Source organism: Myotis brandtii, unplaced genomic scaffold (assembly GCF_000412655.1).
Source record: "Myotis brandtii unplaced genomic scaffold, ASM41265v1 scaffold100, whole genome shotgun sequence".
In the NCBI taxonomy this organism is placed as follows: Eukaryota; Metazoa; Chordata; class Mammalia; order Chiroptera; family Vespertilionidae; genus Myotis; species Myotis brandtii.
This window is the reverse complement of record NW_005353326.1, coordinates 999,776-1,008,847: the sequence shown is the minus strand read 5'-3', so window position 1 is coordinate 1,008,847 and position 9,072 is coordinate 999,776. Positions and strand designations below refer to the sequence as shown.

Sequence of the window (9,072 nt, the reverse complement as noted above, 5' to 3'; positions counted from 1 at the left end):
AACCAATGTAATAATCTGAACAATAAAGATTTAATTTTAAAAAAAAATCCTAAAAAAAAAAAGGCCATCATCTGATGCCTGACCCTCACCCGGAGCCTATCAACTGGTTGCCAGATCTCAGTGGTCTCATCCTATGCACACACCTTGTAGTGTCCATACACTTGTCTCACATAACCAGTTGCCACAGGACCACTAGGAACAGAGTAACAGGGTGAGGAGGGTGGGAGAGGACCTGCCACAGCAAGTCAGCTGACTCCTCACCTTCCAAATGTCCTCACAGAACATTAAAATTGAGGTCAGCTGAGCAGCTGGAAGAAACAGCTAGAAGAGTTCAGAGAAGTTGACACAAATAAGAACAGGAAAAGAAGTTCAGTGTCACTCCTCAGACACAAACACAAATCAAAACCAGCAGGGACAGGCCGTGGCTGGGTGGGTCAGTTAATTAGAACATCTCTGGATACACCAAGGTTGTGGGTTCGATCCCTGGTCAGGGCACATATAAGAATCAACCAATGAATGTATAATAAGTGAAACAAATCTCTCAAAACAAACAAACAAACAAAAAAACAACAAACCACTAAATCCAGCAGGGTCAGCACTAGGCAGTCAGAAGGGCTAAAATAAAAACAGTGCCACCCCAGGCTGGCGATGATGGAAGAAGCTGACCACTGAGTGTTGCCGGTGGGGATGTAAGTACAGCAGCTCCAGAAAGGGTTTAAAGGTCCTTCTAAAACTAAACACCAACTACCACCTGAGCACCATTATCAGCTGCCACTGCTCTTGGGCACTTACCCGAGAAATGGAAACTTGTGTTCACATAAGAACCTATACACGAATGTTAGTAGCAGTTTTATCCATAATAGCCAAAAAGTGACACCAAACTGCCCTTCAGTGGGAGAAAAGTTAAACAGACTGTGGTTCATCCCCTCGATGGAATACTTCTCAGCAAGGAAACAGGATGGACCACTGACCCCAGCTAGATGGAGATGAAGGACATTATGGGCAGTGACCATTTGTACAACATTCCTATAATGCCATAATCACAGAGATGGAGGGAGAACGGGCAAGGGGCTATAGGGCTGAGGGGGTGGCAAGAAGGAGGGAGCCTAGTGGTGATAGAGTAGCTCCATCTTGTTCAAGGTCACATGGGTATCCATGCATGGTCAAATCACAGAGACCTGTACTCACACACGCTCAGGCACACAGGACCTGAGGAACCTGAGCTCTCCATGGATGGCCCATGTCCATCCTCTGGACACAGCAGGCAAGATGCTGCCATTTAGGGAACTGGTTACAAGGCATGGGACCTCCCTGTACATTATTTTTGCCACTGTGTGAATCTATAATTACATCAAAATAAAAATTTTCTTAAAAAGGAGCTGCTTCTGGGGAGGGTAGATCCATGTGGGTGAGCAGGAAGGCAGCAGACAGTTGTGGACGAAAAGGGGCCACATGCTAACCTAACAAGCTCAGGAGAGGTCTGCATGGTGACCTTGCTAATTCAGGGACCTAAAGTAACCACAAAGGATAATCTGAAACTAAACTTAACTAAAAGCAGTTTATGGTGAGAAATCATGTCCTAGGCCATATCTTCCCTGACAAAGGTCAATCTTTACCTTAACTGAGCCTGGCTATTGTCTTTTTGCATCTATGATAACATCTATAATAATAAAAGCATAATATGCTAATTAGACCAGACAGCCGAACGACCTTCCAGATGTCCTTCCGGATGACCAAGCCAGGGCTGTGAGGGCCAAGCCCCTTGCATGAATTTCGTGCATCGGGCCTCTAGTATCATTAGAATGACAAAGTAATTTTCCTTTTTTTCCAGACCCCTCAAAGTACAAGTACTGCTCTGTGGAGACCACAGATCCCCTCACTGTCATTGAGTTAATTGTTGACTGTTAACTATCCTGCACCCATCAAAGTAAAAGAAGTATGTGTCTATCATTTTACTTTTTATCCAATCCTAGAAGTTTCCCCACTTTGCTTTCTCCCGCCTCCCTAATCTATCACCAGTGGATTTCATGTAACCCATTTATGTCTCCTCCTTTGATTGTAATATATAAAATAAGGTGCAAAACTACTATTCTCTGGAGCATTATCTCGATCCTTGATCCACTGAGATTTTGCTTCCTGGCAATTGTCGACAGTTAGGCTCAAATAAACTCACAAAAATTCTTCACAGGTTTGAATGTATCTTAACTGAATGTTGACAATCATTTTCCAAAAGCCTTTTAACATTCTTAGGTTTTTTTTAACCATGTGCAGGTATATTTTTACTTTTAAAATCTTGGGTAGCCCTAGTTGGTTTGGCTCAGTGGGTAGAGCATCAGCTTGCGGAATGAAGGGTCCCGGGTTCAATTCCAGTTAAGGGCACGTGCCTGGGTTGTGGGCTCAATCCCCAGTAGGGGGCATCCAGGAGGCAGCCAGTCAATGATTCTCTGTCATCATTGATGTTTCTATCTCTCTCTCCCTCTCCCTTCCTCTCTGAAATCAATTTAAAAAATATATTTAAAAATAAATACAGTGGGGCCTTGACTTATGAGTGTCCCGACTAACGAGTTTTTCGAGATACGAGCCGTCTCTCGGCCGATTTTTTGCTTTGAGTTGCGAGCTAAAATTTGGGTTACGAGCCAGCTTCAGATACCCCACCGCTAGTTGGCACAGCGAACGTCACAGTGAACACCACAACATCAGCCCAGCATCACGTGTCTCACTTGTTCACTTTTGATTTGACATACGAGTAATTTGAGTTACGAGCTCTGTCATGGAACGAATTAAACTCGTAAGTCAAGGCCCCACTGTACGTACGTACGTACATACATACATACATACATACATAAATAAAATCTTAGATAGAGGTAGAGACATCATGACTGGAAACAAGGAAGTGGGGGACCATCTGAACCCCAGTGGCAGCCCAGGCAAAACACCCCCCAAAGACTAGCATACAGACATGAGGGTGTCCCACCAAAGCAGCACAGCTGGAACCAGAGCCAGGAGCATCTCCTCAGCAGCCAGCAGGTGAGGAAGGCCTCCACCAAGAAGTGGGAGGCCCAGGAAACACACATGTGGTCGGAATGAGAAAAGACCTTCAAAAACTACAGCCTTGCCCTAGCTGATGTGGCTCAGTTAGTTGAGCATCATCCCACGCATGGAGAGTTCACCATCAATTCCTGATTAGGGCACATGCCCAGGTTGTGAGCTCAATCCCTAGTGGGGGGGTGCAGGAGACAGCTAATTGATGTTTCTCTCTTTCACTGACGTTTCGCTGTCTCCCTCTCCCTTCCTCTCTCTCTAAGAAATAAATAAATAAAAACATATTTAAGCCCTGGCCAGTGTGGCTCAGTGGTAAGAGTGTTGGCCTGCACACTGAAGGGTTGTGGGTTTGGTTCTGGTCGAGAGCACATACCTGAGTTGCAGGTTCCATCCCCAGTACCAGTCGGGGAGTGTGTGGGTGGCAACCAATTGATGTGTCTCTCTCACATCAATGCTTCTCTCTCCTCTTTCTTCCTCCCCTTCCTCCCTTCCACTCTCTCTAAAAAAATCAATGGAGCCCTAACCGGTTTGGCTCAGTGGATAGAGCATCAGCCTGCGGACTCAAGGGTCCCGGGTTCGATTCCGGTCAAGGGCATGTACCTTGGTTGCGGGCACATCCCCAGTGGGAGGTGTGCAGGAGGCAGCTGATTGATGTTTCTCTCTCATCGATGTTTCTAACTCTCTATCCCTCCCCCTTCCTCTCTGTAAGAAATCAATAAAATATATATTTTTTAAAATCAATGGAAAAAAATATCCTTGGTTGAGAATTAAGAACAACAACAAATACAATCTCTTCAGGGGAAATAGGAGACAGGCCACAGACTGAAATAAAATATTTTAAAAGTCTCCTCTGACAAAAAACTGTCATCCAAAACCCACAAAAAAAAGTTAAAACCCAACAATAAGAAAACAACCAACCTAATTTAAAAATGGGCCAAAAGACCTTAACAGATACCTCACCAAAGAAGATGTACACAGAAGGCAAATGAGCCATGAAAAGATGCTCCACATCATATGACCTCAGGGAAACACAAATACATACCTACTAGCATGGTCAACATCCAGAACACTGACATCATCAAACATGGGTGAGGATACAGGGCAACAGGAGCTGGTGGGAATGCAAAATGGTGCATCCACATTGGAAGGTTTCTTACAAAACTAAACATATGCTCCTTGGTATTAACTCAGAGTTGAAAACATGTCGACACAAAAACCTGCACAGATGTTTACAGCAGCTTTATTCATAACTAGAGGCCCAGTGCATGAACTTTGGGTCCCTGGTGGCTGCCAGCCACCGGCCAGGCCTCCCTCCCTTCCCTTGGCCGGCACTGCCCCCCTGGTCGAACTCCCAGACAAACTCCCAGCCAAGAGTTCACTTTTATTATATAGGATTGCCAAAACTTGGGAGCAACCAAGATGTCCTTTAATAAGTGAACAAATAAATAAACTATGCTACAACCAATATTATTCGGCACTACAAAGAAATCAGCTATCATAAGCCATCAAAACATGGAGGAGCCCTAGCTGGTTTGGCTCAGCGTTGGCCTGTGGACTAAAGGGGTCCAAAGTTCAATTCCGGTCAGGGGCACATGCCCAGGTTGTGGGCTCGATCCCCAGTAGGGGGCGTGCAGGAGGCAGCCAACCCATGATACCCTCTCATCATTGATGTTTCTATCTCTTCCTCTCTGAAATCAATCAAAATATATTTTAAAAAAAAGATATGGAGGAAACTTAAATATGTATTACTAAATGAAAGGAGCCCATCAGAGGCGGCCACATACTATACAATCCAACTATCTGACATTCTGGGAAAGGCAAAAACTAGGAGGCAGCCCTGACCGGTTTGGCTCAGTGGATAGAGCCTGCGGACTTGAGGGTCCCGGGTTCGATTCCGGTCAAGGGCATGTACCTTGGTTGCGGGCGCATCCCCAGTGGGGAGTGTGCAGGAGGCAGCTGATCGATGTTTCTCTCTCATCGATATTTCTAACTCTCTATCCCTCTCCCTTCCTCTCTGTAAAAAATCAATAAAATATATTTAAAAAAAAAAAAAAAAAAAAAACTAGGAGGCAGTAAAAAGATCAGTGGTTGCCAGGGGTTGGTGGAGGGGAGGGATGAATTGCTGGAGCACAGGTGATTTTCAGGCAGTGAAGCTACTCTATGATACTGCAATGCTGGATACATGTCATTATCCATTTGTCCAAACCCACAGAACGCACACCACCAAGACTGAACCTACTAATGTAAACTATGGACGCTGGTCCATGTGGGTTCATCAGATATAACAAATGCACCACTCCAGTGGAGATGCTGACCGTGGAGATTTCCCATACTGTGTGTGGATGGGAAATCTCTGTACCTTCCCCTCAATTTTGTTAAAATTGCTCTAAACTTGTATAAGTGAATAAAGAAACACCTCATTAAAATCACGGTCAGGAAGCCCTTAAGCATAAGTTCTCATGAATTCCACTCACTGCCTTTTGCAGACTTCAGCAGGAAGAAGAAAGATTTTTCTCTGCCTAGCAACAGAATCACCACATTCAGCCAATGAGAAGCTACCACCACCCAGAACTCTTGCTCTCCTCCAATGAACAACAACCCATGCCAATTCCCCTCTTTCCTCTGCTGGCATGGCTCAGTGGTTAAGCGTCAACCTATGAACCAGGAGGTCAGGGTTCGATTCCTGGTCAGGGCACATGCCCAGGTTGCAGGCTGATCCCCAGTGTGGGGTGTGCAGGAGGCAGCCAACCAATAATTCTCTCTCATCATGATGTTTCTATCTCTCCCTCTCCCTTCCTCTCTGAAATCAATAAAAATATATTTAATAAAAAAATAAAAGTAGCTCCTCTCTCTAGACTTGTGTATGGTTTCACCATGGTTTGCATGTCCCCAGTTGCAATACCTCTGCTATTCCCAAATAAACTCATTATGCTGGTAAAATAACAGGCTATTTTATTTTTAAGGTTGACCTAAGTAAAATCTACTTTATAAACAAAAAGCTACACCTGAGAGAAGTTGCTGCACCCAAGACACAACAGAGTGCTCTGAGAAATGACTCAAGGATGGGAAATTAGAAGCGTGAGAGTTAAAATGAAAAATTCCAGAGAGAGAGAGAGCATGCAGAGAAAACAGCAGGTAGGGAGCTAACACAGAGAAAGCAAGAAGGCACATGGGCCTCCAAGGAGGCGGTCAAACCCAATGTTGCTCTCTTCCCAAAGAGATCAGACATAGGTAAATGGCCAACAGCAACCAGGTGGGAAGAAGCATATGAATTAAGCCCATGAACTAACGAGAGGGGTTAGGCCAGAAAAGAGGTATCAGGCGGGGCAGGAGAGTGGACTCTGGCCCCAAAGCCTCACATCATAGAAGAGAACTTGAAGATGAATCTGGACATCACCACCAACTCCCCAGTTCCAGGAGCACCCATCCAAGGAACGGGGCATGTCCGCATGCCCCCTTCCCTCCACTGATGAGGGGAAGCAACACACTACCTCTCTGGTGTCTTTGATGGAATGAAGGAAGACCCATTCTAAACGAGGGTCGGGAAGTATCATTACAGTGGCCCTCAATTCCCTTAGCACACCAAACAGTAAGTGATATCCCATTCTCAGGAATTAGCTGGGAGAAAAAAACTAATTTTTCTCCAGGTCAAATCAGGGCACAAGCAACATCCAGAAAGAGATGCCAAATCTGCTATCACAAATTTGGTATCTGGGACAAGACCTGCCGGCACAGCAGCTAGGCAATGACCTTCCAGACTACAGGGAAAGTATGAAGAAAGAAAAACCAAGAAACTGCTTTACACCATAGAGCAACTTATCCTATATAATAAAAGGCTAATATGCAAACTGTCCCCAACGGAGTTCAACTGACTGGCAGTTTGACCGCTCGCTATGACGTGTGCTGACCACCAGGGGGCGGTGTGAAACAAAGGAAGGCCCCAGCCAGAAGTTGGCAGCCAGGGGGAAGGAAGGCCCCGATCGGCCCTGATCGCTGGCTAGGCCTAGGGACCCTACCAGTGCACAAATTTCATGCACCGGGCCTCTAGCAAGAATATAAACTCATAAAAAGAACACAAAGGCAAAAAGATGTAAAGGCAGATGGCAGACACAGCAACGAAATTTGAGAATCAAAACATCATTACAGCCCAAGCCAGTGTGGCTCAGTAAACAGAGCATCGGCCTGCGGATTAAAGGGTCCCTGGTTCCATTCTAGTCAAGGGCACATGCCTGGGTTTTGGGTTCGATCCCCAGTAGGGGGCATGCAGGTGGCAGCCAATAAAAGATTCTCTCTCATCATTGATGTTTCCATCTCTCTCTCCCTCTCTGAAATCAATAAAAAAGTTTTTTTTTTAAAAAAACATGATTACAATGCTGATAAATTAAAGAGTAATGACTGAAATAGATGTTACTGAAAATTACTGATAGAGGTTTCAAGATAAAAAAAAAAAACCTTGCAAGTTCTAACATAAGCAAATTAAAGCAATAAGAGGAATGTAGTAAGATATGTGAGACAAAGATGATGGCATCTCTGAATGGAACACAACAGGGGTGGCAAATGTTTTCTGTAGAGGGCCAGATAATAAACAATTTGGGCTTGTGCATCTATCACAAATCTATTGGACCCAGGGCATAGTAGCCCCAGACAGTATGCAAACAAATGGGCATGGCAGCATCCACTAATATAGGAAAGCAGGCGGTGATTGCCTGCAGGACATACCTACTGACGCATTGCACTGCCACAGCACCCACCAAGCTTCTGGCAACACCACAGGAAAGACGACCCAAAATAATCATCAGATGAAGAGCCTCTACAACAAGCATGTCAAACTCAAAGGCTAACACGGGACAAATAAACAAGGTTTATGTGGGCCGCAAAAAAACAAAAGCTTCAATTTTCATAGAAACGTAGGTTTATTTCGATAGAGACCTGCTGAATACAAAGGGCTGAAATAAATGAGTCATTGTTAACATAAATAGAACATTTTAATAAAAATTAATATTTTTCTTGAACATTAAATTACGACACTGAATAACTGCACAAATTAATAAGCGTAACGCAAATAAACCTATTTTTCTTGTTCTCGGAAAGCGAAATATTTCCTGTTGCGCACATCAACAAGTCAGTCCAAGACTAACGATGTGGCAATGGGCTACTAAAATATTTGCTGCTAGTATTAGTGGAGAGAAATGGTGCGCCTGCGCATAAGGTGCTTAAGGGAAATGAATGCAACAAGATTATAGTAATCAGTCATTAGCAAACCTTGCAGTTCGTTATTAATAATTATGTACAACTGAATATTGTAAAAATTAAGTTACGAAATTTTTATTAAAATGTTTCCTACATACCGTTATATTGGCTGGGCCGCAAAAATATTCGTTGTGGGCCGCGAGTTTGACATGCTTGCTCTACAAGCTTTCAGGGCCCCAAAACAAGAAGGCGTGAAGTTTCCCAACAGAAATACCAGCTCAGGAAGACGGGCCATGGTTTCACAATTCCCAGTGACAATTTTGCTCCTGGAGTTTTATTCCAGGCAAACCATCAGGTAAGACCACTTGCAGAGCTATAACGAGTCCAAGTCCACCCGAAGCATCCACCTCTCAACAAGCTACTCTAGAACGAGCTCCTGCGAGTCCAATGAGAAAGAGGTGGCCGCCTACACAACGAGCGGGCATGCGGGTCCCAGGCTGCGGCCCGGCCTGGCGGGGCTCCCACACACTGGAAGTGCGCTGGTGCCGGGCGGCCCCACGACCGTCACGTAGGTCATGGTGATGTCGCCAGATGGATGTAAAACACCAAACACAGCTCGCACTGGATACAGGGAGACTCGGGAGGGAAATGCGGAGGACACCGCAGAACTCGGAAAGTCGTGGCACAAGCCGCTCACGCAGAAGCAACTCCCTGCCGTCGTGGCTCCCTTTTCCGGGCCATGAAGACAGGGCGACCGGGGCAAGACTGAAGCGGAGCGAACGGCAGGTGCAAGGGCGCCCAGCAACCACCACCACCACCACCACCACCACCACCACCACC

The 9,072-nt window shown here is 45.3% G+C and overlaps 1 protein-coding gene across 3 annotated transcripts in view; it reads right to left on the bottom strand.

The window, feature by feature from the left end:
- IBA57 (IBA57 homolog, iron-sulfur cluster assembly) overlaps positions 1 to 9,072 on the bottom strand; it is a 15,365-nt gene that overhangs the window by 5,936 nt on the left and 357 nt on the right. Inside the window, exon 1 of one of the 3 annotated variants that reach the window (XM_014534796.1) lies at positions 8,391 to 9,066. The exons of 1 other annotated variant lie outside the window; for it this stretch is intronic. The gene's annotated coding sequence lies outside the window, so the exon portion shown is untranslated. Of the gene's footprint in view, positions 1 to 8,390; positions 9,067 to 9,072 lie in introns of those variants that run through there. One more of the 3 variants, XM_014534801.1, reaches the window with a different exon arrangement.